Here is a 16,318-nt window from a genome sequence, read left to right on the forward strand (position 1 = left end):
AGCAAAGATTATTATTGGCAGCTGAAAGACAAGCAAAGATTATTAGCAGCTATATATCTGGCTTCAGCGAAAGCATACTCTCAAACCCGTATGCCAAGAGTCAGTGTTACCGATCGATAATCTCTTTTAATTATTTTCTAATCTAAAACATCTGCATTTTAAATTTTCTACAATTACTAACTAATGACAAGTCAGTCAATTAAATCTGAAGAAGATGAATTGGTGTGTAACATTGTTCCTTTCTGAAAGCACTTATACTGCTTAATTGAAGAAGATCGTATTGTCTCTTTCTTGATTCTACTGTAGATATATTTATAATTGGCCTGATAATATGGCTCTTCAAATCAAGTCATTCTTTTTGGATTTCCTAATAATAATATCCCGATGGCCTTGAACTTTTAAGCATTTATTCATTTGTATGGTAAAGCTAAGCAGAAATTTTGCTGTTGGTGTGCAACGCCCACAGCAGTTATAAATTTCGGATTAAATCTTAGCATACGTTAGAATTCGTAGATTTTATATTTAGCATGATATATGCTATTACGGAAAATTTTATAGTGTGATTTTCAGTAGTGGGTTAACCATATGAAAGAGAAATCGGAAACATGGTCAGTTATTAATAATTGTTTTATTAATAAACTTCTGAATGATATTAAAATACTGTTAACGCTGATTTCTTAAAGGTAAGAAGATATCTCGTAGCATATAAAGAATTATGATATATTAATATTATTTTCATGTGAACGTTTGTCTTATGCTTCTTTATTTCTGCTGTATTAAGAGGTGAAGAGATTTCTGCATGCTCAGTTCATCTTCTGCGCTTTTTTTTAACTTTAATTTAAATGCATTTAATTTGTGTCGATTGCATTTTGCAATAATACAGTATGTTCATTACTATACGTACAATGTACAGTTACCCTGTACATTGTACATAGGTTAAAATATTAATTATCGTTGTTTGATTTATCTAGGCTAAATTTAAAAAATAATAATTAGTGGTGTACCCCAGTGATCTATTTTGGGGCCCTGTTTAACTTTTATGTTAATGATATCGGGAGAGGGTCTAAATCAGTGGTCGCCAAAGTGGTCGATATTGACCCCCAGGGGTCGATATAACATTGTTAGGTGTCGATAGAAAAATATAAGACATTATTGTATGGGTAATATTTAATTCGGTTAACTTGGATTACCCTCATCCTGAATGACAACGCAATTAAGAGTGAATCGTGTGAACAGTGACAAGAATAGGACCTGTAAGATGGAGCAAGGTCATGAAAATAGTTACGGAGGCCAATCAAGTAGGCCAAAATGACACATTTACCAATAAACGGATGTAGTGGTTCCCGCCCGGCCGGAGCGGCGGGAGCGAGATGGCAACACGTGCGCGGTTGATTATTTACTTATACTTACACGTATTCGATCCCAGTCTCATTTTTGCATCGACATACAAGTGAGCGTTAATGTTCTAAAATTCATCAACATACAGATTATAATTCAATCGTTATTCATGAACTAAACTAAAAAATTCACGAACTAAACTTCTCTATGTTGAAGAGTTGAGAAGAGCTTGTAGTAATACCAGTGATATTAATACCAGTAGTTTATTAATACCAGTATATTAATACCACTAGTAATACCAATGATATTACTAGTGATAGTAGTAGTAGTAGTAATAGTAATATAATTATATATACTATATTATACATACAATAAACACTATATATAACTATAAAATAAACAATCTAAAAACTCACATAAGCGTCTTCTTCGCTTGTCCTATTATAATTACGTAATAGTAAAATAGAGGGGGGTCGATAAAAAGTCAAGAAACTCTTCAAGGGGTCGACGGTCAAAGAAGTTTGGCGACCCCTGGTCTAAATGGTGATATTCAGTTGTTTGCAGATGATTCAAAGTTGGGGAGAAGAATCAGAAATGAAGCCAATTATCATAGCTTTTGCAAGAGGCTGAATGGGCAAGTGATCGGAGTAATTCAATGTCGCAAAGTGCAAAGTTGTAAAATATATAGTTGGTGTAATATCTCGGAGGAAGTGGTGGAGATGAGGGATCTGGAATAATTGTAGACAAGGACCTACAATTTTGGGAACACATTGCTAAACACGTTGTGAAGACAGCACAACGAATTATGGCAATGATACGGGGACAGTAACGTGTAGAAGTCAAGATGTTATGGTTACACTATATAAGGCTTTGATTTGGCCACATGTGCACAGATTTAGTCACCTGGTTTTCAAATGGATGAAGATAATTTAAAAAGGTCTAGAGACGATTGACTAAGGTAGTTTTTGGAATCTTAAGTACGAAGACACACTGTAAATTGCCGAGACTAGCGGACAGGATGAGGAAGGGGGGATATGATTGATACATATAAGTGATTAAGGGGTTGTTACAAGATTAATGTAACAAGGGATCATTTAAAAGATGTATAAGGCAGGTGTGAACAAGGGAATGAGGAGCAGATATTTTGTATTGAGAGTGGTGGGTGATTGGAATTTATTGCCTGAAATTGTTGTGAATGCGGAGACAGTGGATATATTGAAGGCACAGAATGATAAACTGTGTCTGTAATGATGAGTCACTTGATTCCATGGAGGTCTGATGATAATGATAATAATAATAAGAAGAAGAATGCATATGCAGTACAAGAGTCTCTGTAGCTCAGTCAGTCTAAAAAGTCGGTTTCTTTTTGGACACCTTCTGTCCAAAAAGAAACCGAATTTTCTAAAATAGAAGAAACTAGTGGCGCCACCTCTTGTATCTTTTTGTTGTCGAAAGCGGCAACCTTCATTAGTGTTGTGTCAACTGTTTATGACATTTCTTTCATTAGAAGCCGAGTTATAGTGCCAAGAGTGACAGTGTGTTTTCACGAACGGTCGATCGTCACGATATCTATGCCGTACTTGGCGAATTCTCGTTATCAATCGCTTCAAAACTTCGAGATAAAACTCACCATTGGCCATTTGGACAGGTGGAACGAATTCTTTGTGGATAATGCCCTTGGAATCGTAGAAACAAATCAGCATTGTCTTTACTTTTGACTTCTCCAAGCAACTTTTTTCAGATGCCCCTCTTCTGGTGGTCTCCACTCAACACTCTGGCGCTTTGTTTCGGGATCATACTCAAAACATCACGTTTCCTGACCAGTAACGATCGTTAATGAGATCCTTGCAGTGTTCAATTCGATACTTTTTTTTGGTCGTCGGTCAACTTGTGGGGAACAAATCGCGTATTCAATTTACGAAGGCCCACACTCTCGGTCAAAATGTTGTGCACAGTTAATTTTGGAATCCCCAATTCATCTTTAATCAATCTCACGAATAATCTGAGGTTTTCTTTGATGAAATGACGCACTTTTTGGAGTTAACTTCGCTCAGTCCAGTTTTGGGACGGCCCGGGTTTTCGTCGTCCTCAAGCGTCTCACGACCACTTTGAATTTGCTTAAACCACTCGTAAACTTGAGTACGGAATAAGCATTCATCACGTATGCGTTTCGATAAAACGTTTACCAAGTTTAACACAAAAGTCAATCGCAGCTCTCTGTTTGAAACTCATTTTCCGACCGTTCCTCAAAACACATTGTGACTCTTGAGTCAAGAGTGACAGCGTGTTCTGACGAACGGTCTTGACACTATAACTCGGCTTCTAATGAAGGTTGCCACTACAACAAAAAGATACAACAGGTGACGTTACTAGTTTCTTCTATTTTCGAAAAGTTGGTTTCTTTTTGGACAGAGGGTGCAGACGAAGCCCTTTGGTCGGAAAGACGTGGGCTCGATTCCCGTCCATACCGGTTAACTCACTAAAGGTGAGTTAACCGGTCTCATGCAGAGGTGGGGGTTTTCTTCCCTTAACTCGGGTTTTTTTTTTTTAATCACAGCTACAGTCATAAATACTTCATATAAAGTATTCAGTTGCAACCCTCTGAAAGAGAGGAGGCCACAGGATTAGGATATGCAGTATAAAGCTATAGAGTTTGCTCTATCTTCTATTTTTTAAACCGTGTGTAGTAATTTATTGCAATAAGATAATGTTAACTTAAAATAAATAAATACGTTGAATAAATAAATTCATTTCTTACTTTAAAACCATGTTAATACAGAAATAAATCGGTGTCTGTTTTATCATGGGAATTCCATGGTCCAAGGTCTGCAGAAGAAAGACCGTTATGGGTTCAATTCTATTTTCGAGAAGAGATATCTAGAATTTTTTCAGATTTTTTTTTTCATCTGCCATCTGTCCAACATTATGAATATGACATGTAAACTTCTTGTAACGTGTAACCACCTTAAGTGAGGTTACGCATTAGCATCAGGATACGAGAAAGGTGGAAACAAGAAAGGACAGAAGTTGCTGTCTTAGCAAAGAAACAAAAGACTTAATTGTCCATGGAGCAGGAGGTAAACTTATTGCATTTAATTCTTATAAAATCTGCTTCGTAATTGTTGATAACTTTTTTACACCTGTTTTGAACTGTAGTGTAAGTGGAATGAGAAGCTAGAATTTTTGATTGAAGGCCATTGAACATATGCGCCATTTTTGTCATAGACTCCATAGGCAATTTGTTTAGAGAATCAGGGCTTAGATAACGATCAGGTTTTGTGGTGGAGTGGAGTGAAGAATGGAATTCCCAATGAGCACTTTGGTTGTAATGATAATGTAATGTAAAAATAGTAATCTAACCACGGAAAATAGGAATAAAAATTCCCGTGGTCATCCCAATTGGCACCATTATAGTGCCATAGGGTGCGAGGCCGAGATGGACTGGGAGAAGAATGATCGGTATAAAAGAATTAGTAAATGAAAAAAAAAGGGGGGGGAAATATACCCATAAATAAGGATGATTATGAGTTGCAAAAAACATAAATCCTGTCCAGAGTGATTTTAAAAATCATTACGTGAACAAATTTTTTCTCTACCTAGAAACTGGCTGTAACTATTTTTGAAAACTAGTACTGGTATAGTTCGCCCACCGATTAGAGGTCCCTCAACACTTCTGCGCATGTTATAAAAAGGAGAATCCATTCCGATAATAGGGTAATCAATCTGTCTTCTGGGATGTGTTTGTTTATTATTACAGGGCGGAAAATTTAGATTTTCTTTTACGAACATTATTATTATTATTATTATTATTATTATTTTAACGGTGTCTCCATGGAGTCAAAAGACTCATCGCGGGAGACCCGACATTGACACACTAACCATTAGTTACACAATACCTGTCATACCTCTCCTTAAATTCATTCACAGTTGAAGCATTCACAACCACCTCTAGCAAAGCATTCCACCCATTCACAACCCTCCAAATAAAAAATCTAGTCCTAACACCCTTGTTAACCACACTCTTACACAATCTCCAGGGAATGGCCCCTCGTTCTCTCACATCCTGCACTGGTCTTAAGAATATCATCAGTATCAATCCTATAAAATCCCTTTAACAATTTAAATACCTGTATCATATCTCCTCTCCTATGTCTATCAGCTAGTTTTTGGAGCCCACAGATCATTAATCTATCCTCATAGGGAACATCCCACAGACCTGCAACAATCTTTGTAACCCGCCTCTGAATCCTCTCCACCACTTCCGCATCACCAAGAAATCCTTGCGACCAGATCTGTGCAGAATAGTCCAAATGCGGCCTTATTAATGCCTTATAGAGTGGAACAATAACTTCCCTATCCCTGCTTGTTAGTGTGTTCCTCAACAACCATGTAATTTGATGTGATGTTTTGGCAATCTTTGCAATATGCCCTTTAAACTTAAGTTCTCTGTCCACAATAACTCCCAAGTCTCTTGTCTCATCAACTTCCTGCAGTTCAGTTCCATTAATATAGTAAACAGCATGCGATGTCATCCCCCCCGAAGTGCATCACCTTACACTTAGCCACGTTGAACTGACAGCCATTTACCTCAGTCCATACCGTCAGCCTATTTAAGTCATCCTGTAAAATATCCACATCATTTGAATTGATTATCGCTCTTCCCAATTTTACATCATCAGCAAACAAGTGAATACTTCCATTCAAGGTATTTCCAATATCATTGATGTACAAATTAAACAACAGAGGACCAAGAACTGAGCCCTGGGGTACACCACTAGTCACTTGCCTTTTCCTGGACTCAGCTCCTCCGTAAAGCACTCTTTGATATCTGTCCACCAGCCATCCTTTAATCCAAATCACCATCTTCGGATCCAATCCCATTTGCTCTAATTTATGTAACAGAGTTCCATGTGGAATCCTGTCAAAAGCCTTTGCAAAGTCAAGCAGTATCACTGAGTAAGGATTTCCTTTATCCAACTCGACTGTTACTTTATTATAGAAAGTAAGCAAATTACTTAGGCAAGACCTACCCTTCACAAAACTATGTTGTCCCTTATAAAGTATCATATTGCTGTCCACCCAGTCCTGAATTCTAATTTTAACCAATTTCTCCAAAATCTTAACCATCACTCCAGATATATTGATTGGTCTATAATTTGCAACCTCAGTCTTAGAGCCTCCCTTGTGCAATGGAACTATTTTCCCCTCTTTCCACTCTATTGGCACTTTACCAGAACTGAGGCTTAAATTAGACATTCTGGTTAGAGGAGTTGCTAATTCTCTTGCACATTCTCGTAACACATGGGCCAATATGCCATCTAACCTAATGGCAGTGTTAGCATTAAGGTTCTTTAATATATTAAGCACCTCAATTTCATCTATCTCTATACTCTCATCAGTCAATGGCACATCTGACACTGCACTATCACTACGAAGATGGTACACTTTTGCAAAATGATCACTAAGCAACTCAACTATTTGATTAGCTTCAGTAATTTCCCTACCATCAATACTTTTTAAAGTGATCTTTCCATGGGTATTCTTCCGTTTACTAGCCACATAGTGAAAGAACTCTTTAGGGTTTCTTTTGGATTCATCAGCTAGCTTCCTCTCATAATTAGCTTTGGATTTCCTTACCATACAGGTTACTCTCTTTGCCTGTACCTTATATTGCTCATTGGAACGCTCATCACCTTTTTCTTTATACGTCCTCCACAACCTTTTCTTTATTTGCAACTCCTGTTTAATAGTATTATTCATCCATTTTACTCCTACTTGATTTCTCCTTCTGAATACAATCTTGATTTCTTCAAATACTCCTTGAGAATCTCCCACGCACCATCAACATCTCTCCCCTTGAATTTCTAATGCCATAGTACAGCTGAAAGCTGACTTCTCAGCTTGCCATAATCACCAGCCTTGTAATTCCACATATACCCATTCTTAATAGAATATTCAGCACGTCTTTCAATCTCCCAGGTCAAGACCACATGATCGCTTTCCCCAAGTGGAGACATTGTAACTAAATTACTTATTGATATCTTCTCCGATGTTATGACCAGATCTAACACTCTAGAACCTCTTGTCCCTTCCATCACATGCTGTCTCAGGTAATTATCTCTTAACAACTGTATAAACTCCATTTCCTTTGTTCCTTGTGACCATTCCTTCCCCCAATCTATGTCCCCAAAGTTAAAATCTCCCATAATAATTACTTGGCCTTCACTCATCGTGCTAATTTGCCAATACATGCTATCTACATTCTCCCTTATTCCCCTTGGATTATAGCAACAACCAATTACCAACAGTTACTACAATGTTACCAACATTGTAGTAACTTTTGAAGTGTAACTCTTTTGCTTGTATAACAGTTGGAAAAATGTATGTAGAGTATGAACAAAATTAAAAAAGGTATAGCATAAAACAAAAATTTAACTAAGTTTATTTTTAAGAAAGTTTTCTATAAAATAAAAATAATTATACAGAAAAACAGAATTTTTTTCGAATGAACTTAGATATTCTAAGCTTATAGTTGAGAGAACTGAGGCACTTTAATGTCTTAACCCGATTAATTATTTATGACTTGTTGTGACTCTTTTAACAAACCCATGCAAAAAAAAGGTTGGAAAAAAATACCATTAACAAATCCTTTTCTTCTTCATAGTCATCTGAATCGGTGTCCGAATCGCCATCACTTTCACTTAAACTGATCACCAAAGGTTCGCATAATTCTTCGATAATTCCGTCTCTGTCCCAATATATATTTTCCAGTGAGGTGACATGAAAGCAATATTTTCTCTAGTTTTGAACTATAATACTTTCAATCACCTGTTCTGAAAGCTTAAAAAGTTTCGACATGTCAATATCTCCAGTTACGTTGCGATGGCGAATGAAACTTTTCACTTCTGCCAAACATACTCAATAGCATTAATATCGCAATGATATGGTGGTAGCCTCAAAGCTAGAAATCCATGCTCTTTGAGCATCGTGTCGAATTTAAATAATTTAGTTGTGGGCGAGTTTCTTTTGACCAAATTAAGCAATTCAATTTTTCGCATATCTGGGGAATGAGAAATGTTATTTGCAGAGAGCCAATCCATAAGAACTTGCTTCTTATTAGACCAATTTGGAACTTTGTTTAATCGAATAGAGTGATATGAAGCGTTACCAATTATAACAACAGCATTTTTAGGAAGGTTTGGGATCAGTTTTTCTTCTAACCTGTTTTCGAAGATCGTAGAATTCATTTGCCTGTGGTAATTGGCTTTGTATAGTAAGTTTGAATTCGGTAAAAAAACTCATTTCTCCACCCGCACACAAAATTATTATGCGCCGCGAGGTATTTCCAGTTTGTAGCACTCCACATTCTTCTTTAGACCACCAACATTTTCCATAAGTTAAATTACTGTCAATCCAAGTTTCATCTAGATACGCAATCGGTCTTTTCTCCTCCCTGAAACGTCTTATTGCTCTCAAATACTGCGTTCTAGATAAAACAATGCTCCATGATAAGTTTTTCCTTTTATTCTGGGACTTTTTAAAACAAAATCCGATTTCATGACGTATTTTCCTTAAAGTTTCTCTTTTCCAAGGAAAATTAATTTTTTCTTTAAGCACAGGAATCAATTTCGGAACAGTTGGCACGCTTTTCTCGACCACGTAAAATTCATGAATAGTTCTTATAACGTCTACATCAAAATCATTCAAAGCTACGGTTTCGATGGTTTTCTTTACTGTGGTGCTTTTTTTTTTTTTTTTTACCTTCACATTTTGATTCCCTACGAATTCTTTTAACAGTCGACCCCGATACTCCAGTAATTGCACATGCACGTTTTATGACTTGAGAAAGGGGAACAAGGAGACGATTCTTTTTCTCAGAATGTCAGCACATTATTCAATATTCTTTTGCAACAGCTACTGAAACGTTTAACAACAGAACTTGTTGGCTGTACTGGATCCATCATACAAATTAATAATAAAAAATAATGCAGAAAAGCGACAAAAAAAATCAAGCTAGTACTAGTAGCGACCGACAAGAAAGTACGTGATTTCGCATGTTGGCGACCAATTCGTACATCCATCATTTCTTTCTCCCCTTCATCATGAATCGACTATTCTTGGCAAAATGCCAAGGAGAGATCTACAAACGGTGGGTGAACTATACTGTTATTTAAAGTGTATTTTAACCCCTAACGTACTAATTAAAAATCAGAAAGCGGTCGTTTTTCTGCCAATTGTTTGGGCGAGGGTGATTTGCTGGATCAAATTCATCATTATTTGAAAAATAATGATGAATTTGTGCAAACGCAAACGAAATAGCCGAAACGCGCCGTTGGCAACTTTTCTCGGCTGAAAGGAAATAGGCACAAGATTGTCTAGCGTCTATGGTTGTATTTATATGTGAAACCAAAATTCAAAATCAATTTTGGTGCAATAAACAAGAGACGTATCACAGACGTCTAAATGTTAAGGGATTAATACTTTCCCAGCCTAACTAATCGAGTATATCAAAATGCACAAGAAATATTATCATTCAGAGTTTAGTTTGGATTAGCATTGGAATTTCTTCTGTATTAAAAAGAATTTGCTTAAAAAAGTATAATAGATGTGCAGGACTTTCAGATAAGGTCACTGGTTATGCAAATATTCTATTTGCTTCCTTAAAATGAAAGTAGTAAGGTTTACTGAAAATTTTAGAGCTGCGTCCTTCCTGACTCTTACCATAATGTGAAATCAAGTTAAAGTTGTCCAAACCAACGTATTTGTGATTATATTTGTATGAATGTGATTAATTGTTTATTCTTAATGTGTAAGACGCTGTGAACAAGAAAGATTAGTTGTTTTATAAATTCATTGGATATCATTCTTTATTTTTCAGATTTGATCTAATACAGAATGGCTTCTATATTCTTACAAGTTCGGCTTTTTCTAATAATAGCAACTTGCTATGTGCAGTGTGAGGTAAAAGGTACAGTTTATTAACAGGTGGTCTGAATTTATTTAGTAAAATAAATAGTACAGTATTTCGCATAGCAACTGTCAGCGGCGACAAACACCCAAGTTTAATCTATAATTTTTAAAACTCGAATATAATTTAATATAATTATTTTCATTTCAAATGAGTATAATATTTTAATAAGTGATAAATTTATAATACTTTAAATGATTTAAAATATATAATATCTCTAAGAGATACTTGGGTATATCATGTGCTTATGGTAACTCTCATAATAATAGGCAAAAGAAAGATCGTTATAGGTTCGACTCTACTCGCTGAGTAGAGGAACTTTATCTGGTCGTTCCTGAGTTATCTATTTTTTATATTTTCGTAAAATGTAAATGGACATTATTATTATTATAACGTCTATTAATAGTATTATATATCGACAGCTAAAACATCAAATATGCCTCGGCAATAGCCAAAATTTGTATAATGTGTGATAAAAATATGATATATAAAAATAAGAAAATATAAAAATAATAAGTAAAATATAAAATAAAAAGGTGCATGAAATTTATTTAAAAAAAAAAAAAATCAGCTAACGCCTCTTTTTTTTTTTTTATTCCCGTATACGGGAGTAGGCGAGGCCATTTAGCCCTATCTAACTTTTGGAGACTGAGTGGGCAGTTCAATCTCCACTGGTACCCAATCAGAGACAGATGGCCCAAGGCTATCACTAATTAAGCTGTACGCAGCGAAGAGAGACGGCTCAAATGTGCCGCCATCTCGTGGTCCCTAACACAATATATTTTTTTTAATGTCTGAAATAGTGTGGGTTCTACGGTCGATTTTCTTGAACTTACAGGACGAAAAACCCGAGTTTCCGGGAGGAAAAACCTGCTTGATCGTGCCAGAGATCGACTAACTCGGGAACCGGTCGAAAAAAGACTTAGAAAAATTTCCTCTAGTCGCCTACTAGACTCGCAACTAAGCCTTCCTTCGTGCGGCCAAGCGCGGTGGTATGCAAACACCACATCCACTGAGCTACACAGGCTTTATTATGTAAATTAAAATTTTTGCCTTAAATGCTTAGCTTAAAAGCAAACATTTCATTTCGATGATTACTTAGTAATAAAAAAAAATCAATTTATTCCTCAGCTTTTGAAGACTGAGTGGACACTTTTTAATTAAATTAATTAAATCATTTGATATACAGAAAAAAAAAATCAGCTCTTTGAGCCTATAAAAGTTTCATGGGTAAATTTTTAAACTCCAGTCTGCTACAATAAAAATAATACTTAATATTCTAAGTGCCACAAATTCTATCAATAATGAGGAAATTGAACAAGTGAATCATTACATGTCCGTGCGGTTAACCTAGTGGCTTTGCGCTTCGCAACCATATACCTGAGGAAGGAGTGTCCTAGGTTCGATTCCCGTCGACGACGTGAGGAGCTGAAGGATCTTCCTCAGCCATAGCCAAGGTTAGCCGGTCTTGGGCGTGGACAGCAGGGTTTTTCCCGCCAGTTTATCTGGGGTTCTTCAGCCCGCAAGCAGGCAAACCGGACCCGTGAACACACAGGCTACAGTCATAGAAATACGGCAAGGAAGGCAATGGGAAACCACGGGGCGTCACTATCTTAGTAATCAGCTGCACCCCTCTCAAAAAGAGGAAGCCACAGGATCAGATCAGAATCATGGAAAATGGATGAAAATACCAGGAGGAAGTCAACAGACCATCAATGCTTGGCCGGAAAGCATTTGGAAAATTGTATTTGCTATTCAAAAACCAATTAAACAAGAAATTATATTCTTGTTTAATCATTCATCTTGTTTAAGCAAAGTTTGCACGCGATGTAACTTCACGACTAGGCTACTTGTAGGCAGAGGCTCACTTCACAACTTCACATCAGTTGCCTTAGTATCCCATAATGCAAAGCATACCCCCCCCCTTTTGGATGTGTATAATTTTATGCATTATAAGAAGTCGTATCTTTTTTTTTGGGGGGGGGGCTGTTTCTGAGTTAATCTGAGAGGATGGCTGATAGATATAAAAGACTGGTTTATGGAGGAACTGAATCCGGGAGAAGCCAGGTGACTAGTGGAGTATCTCATCCCTCAGTACTTGGCCCTCTGTTGTTTAATTTGTACATTAATGATATAGGAGATAATTTCGCGGGAAATATCCAGTTGTTTGTTGATGATGCAAAACTGGGAAGAGCCATTGTCAGTGAAGGTGATGTAGAGATCTTGTAGGATGACTTGAATATGCTGGCGGTATGGGCAAAGGTAAATGGCTGCCAGTTTAACATTGCTAAGTGTAATGTGAAGCACTTTGGGAAAACGACATCACATGCTCTGTACTATATTTATGGAAATTACCTGCAAGAAATTGACGAGGAAAAAAACTTGTGGGTGACTGTGGACAGTGAACTGAGGAGTTTAGAGGGTATATTGCAGACGTGGTCAATACAGCACATCAAATTATTTGGTTGCTGAAGAACACTGACAAGCGAGGACAGAAAGGTTATTGTTCCCCTATATCATGCTTTAATAAAGCCACATCTGGGCAACTGCGCAGGTCGCCTGGATTCCTTGTTGATGAAGTAGTGGAGTAGTGACAAAAACTGTGGCTGGTATAGAGAATGCTTCCTGTGAAAATAGACTGAAGGTCTGTGGGTTCCAAAAACTAGCTGACAGGCAGGGAGGAGATATGAGAGAAGCATATAAGTTATTAAAGGAGTTCAATAGGAGTGACACTGAAAACTTTTTAAGATACAGTGCAGAAGATAGAGAACGAAGGTCACTCCTGGAAATTTTGTAAGAGTGTGGTTAACAAGGATGTTAGGACTAAATTACTTGCTTGGACAGGTGAATGGGTGCAATGTGTTGCCGAGGGAGGTAGTTGTGAGAACTTTGTCGGTGTTTAAGTAGAGGTATAATAGGTATTGTGTGAATAATGGCTTTATTTATTTATTCATATGGAGTTTCCTCCCTTTTCTCCCCGTCCCTATTGGGGCGAGTTGAGCCCCTCAGGGGGGGGTTAAGTATTTATGACTGTAGATCCGTGTGTTCACTGGGCCGGTTTGCCTGCTTGCGGGATGAAAAACCCCAGAGAAACTGGGGGAAAAACCCTGCTGTCCACGTCCAAGACCGGCTAATTTGGCTATGGCTGAGGAAGATCCTTAAGCTTCTCGCGTCGGCGACGGGAATCGAGCCCAGGACACTCCTTCCCCAGTCATATGTTGTGAAGCGCATAGCCACTAGGCTAACCGCGCGGACTGAATAAAGGCTAGTATGTCAATATAGGGTCTCTGGTGATGAGTATTCTGACTTCATGGAGACACCCGTATAATGATGATGATGATGATAATAATCTATTTTGGCTCATGCATAGGGATTTTTTTCCTAACCCGCAAAGATCAAGCATTTGTAGAACTCACACTAATTCGATATTAAAGTCGTATATAACAAATATATAAATCCTCTAACGCTTTAACTCCATAGGAAGTAGGCAAGGCGTTTTAATCTTAACTAACCTTTTTAAGATTGGTGAATAGCCAAGCTCACCCTTCGCGGTCATTGATAGTTATTCCAAGACTATCAATGATTTTATAGATAACTGAGGGAGGAGAGTGTGTGACAGACAACTATCGCCACCTCTTGGTTCCTAACAGTTAATTACTGTGTGAAATTGTTCAGTTCAACTGTGGACATTTTTTCTGAAATGCATATTAAAACTCTGTTTTATAGAGATAAATTCCTGTGTTTATTAAAGATCAAGTAACTCTAGAACCTACTGGGAAAAGGTCTGGAAAATTTCCTCTACTCGGCTACTTGAATCGAACTTATAGCGAAGTCTTTTTTTTTTAGTAGCGCTATGGAACCAAATCATTTCCACAGAGCTATTGTGTGTGTGTGTGTGTGTGTGTGTGTGTGTGTGTGTGTGTGTGTGTGTGTGTGTGTGTGTGTGTGTGTGTGTGTGTGTGTGTGTGGCGAGAAAGAAGTTACATAAATTACTTGTGAATAATTTCACATTTAATTTATAACTAATCACTATGAATAGTTTCAACGACTATAAAAACGATTTGAAAATTTTCTTTATAGTGAAATCTAATATCTCCACAGATGTCGAAAAAGATGTTCCAGTGACCTTTTGTCCTTGCAAATTGCTAACATCTCTACCCAGTTGCAAGGATTACATTGTAGTATATGACGATTCAGGTATGTAAATAGTATATTTAAATACCGCCATAATTTTTCACAATTCAATTACTTTTTTAACAGATGTGGCTATTTTACGTTCACAGGTATAGGTATTCTCCTCTCTGTAAAGTAACTGCTTGTTTTTATTATTATTATTATTATTATTATTATTATTATTATTATTATTATTATTATTTCAATTCTAGAATATATAAGCAAGCTTTTAATTTATGCCCCATTCTATTTACTATTTTTGGCTACGGTTGGTTTTTGATTATGACATGAAATATGATTGAAACAATATCAGCGAAAAGAAGGCAGCTATTTCAATCTTCGGTCAAATGCCTACCTTAGTAGTGGCAATTTCTTCTAATTATGCGTTATCAGTATGAAAACAATATTAACGGTGCCGTGTAAATTAGCACTAAAACGAAATCTTTGAGACGTAATCGGTAAGACTTGAGATATGAAAAAAAATAATAAATAAAATCTGGAATATAAAAGTAGGATGGAAAAGAGGTAAGAAAGAAAAATCCGAAATATAGAAGTAATAAATAAACCCAAACTATAGAATAAAATCCAAGATATAAAAGAGTAATAAATAACCCAAGATATAAAAAGATAATGGATAAAAACTCAAGATATATAAGGATAAAACCCAAAATATAAAAGATGAGTAAAACCCAATCTATAACAAAGAAAATGAAGTACATACGAGAATTAGAAAGTTAAAAGGCTTCTGGAAAAAATAATGGAATAAATGCATGCATAATTTTAACATGAAACTGATCGAAAGCCGTCTTCAGAAATATGAAAGAAAAGAAAATTGATAGAAGCGCTCCTACAGCAGACGGCATCGTGGGTATGGGACATTCTGATTGGTTGTTAGTTTCGCATTTATATGATAGCACTGACAAATTTCGAAAACGATGTAAGAGCGAAGAATATTAATAGCGTTTTACAATTTGTCTTAATAGCTACTGATTCTGATACACGCAGTTTATTTATTTTTATTTTTTTTTATATATTATTTTTTGGAAGTCGAGGACAAAAAGGTCAGCATCGTGCTACAACAATCTTCTGTGCGTTACTTGTTGTCTTACCAATATGGGTCCTGAACGTAAATTCCCTGTCAACCAAAATATTCATAATAAATATTGCCACTTGCTGTGTTACGTCATTTGGCAAATCTTGTCTACAAACTATTTTCTCCTCTAACTGACGACTATTCACATACATCCATGCGAAATACTTATTAAATTCTGCTTTAATTGCTGCTGAATAATTTAAAATTTTAGATGAATTGATTACCTTTAATTCGTTCTATTATCTTTTCCCCTTTCCATACACATGTATAAAAGAGTTTCTAATTAATCTTAGCGTTTTTAACTAATTTTAATTAATTTTTTTTACAATCTTTAATTAATGTTAGTTGTGGCTTTTGTTTATCATCCTTAATAAATAATTTATTAGATTAATACCCTTTCCATAGTTGGTTTTTTCCTTATAAGTTATTTCTTACAAACATGATTATTCATCCAGTTAACTCCATGTTCATTAAGAAATTTATTCCTTTAAATTTAAACATTAAATTATCCAACTTGCCCATTTTACATTAGTGTCCCTTCTATTATACAATGTCAAACAGTTAATACGTCTTACTTCTCTTAACATACCATCAAAGTTAGTCTATTTGAAATACCGCCCTTGGTGTTTTCTAATTATCCTTTCTAAAAGTAATATTAAGAAACGTCGCTAGATGTAGGCCAGTTTATTTGTGCTAATATAATTCTACTTTTAATAATAATAAAAAAGAGTTACTGGAAATCCTCA

Source organism: Typopeltis vanoorti, chromosome 7 (genome assembly GCF_054136105.1).
Source record: "Typopeltis vanoorti isolate ZY-2024b chromosome 7, IOZ_Tvanoo_1.0, whole genome shotgun sequence".
NCBI lineage: Eukaryota > Metazoa > Arthropoda > Arachnida > Uropygi > Thelyphonidae > Typopeltis > Typopeltis vanoorti.